Raw genomic sequence first — 295 nt, forward strand, 5'->3', positions numbered from 1 at the left:
ATCGAACCCGGGAGAGATGGTTAAGGGACACAGACCCTCATCCATCTGTGACAACAGACACCACGTGTATCATGAGTGTTGTATCTAAATTATGTCCAACACACGTGCAACTTAACTAAATATATGTGCTTCATAGCAAATAGAAAATAAAATGCAAACTTCAATTTTCTCCGACCCCAGAGCCAATGCAAGAACGTGCATCATGTTCTTAAATAAATGGGCCACACATGGGGTAGGTGAACTTTTTTAACTTCTTTTGTGTTGGTGGGTAGATTTCAAATGAAGTCGGAAGTCG

The sequence above is a fragment of the Arachis ipaensis genome, chromosome B09 (assembly GCF_000816755.2).
Source record: "Arachis ipaensis cultivar K30076 chromosome B09, Araip1.1, whole genome shotgun sequence".
NCBI classification, from domain to species: domain Eukaryota; kingdom Viridiplantae; phylum Streptophyta; class Magnoliopsida; order Fabales; family Fabaceae; genus Arachis; species Arachis ipaensis.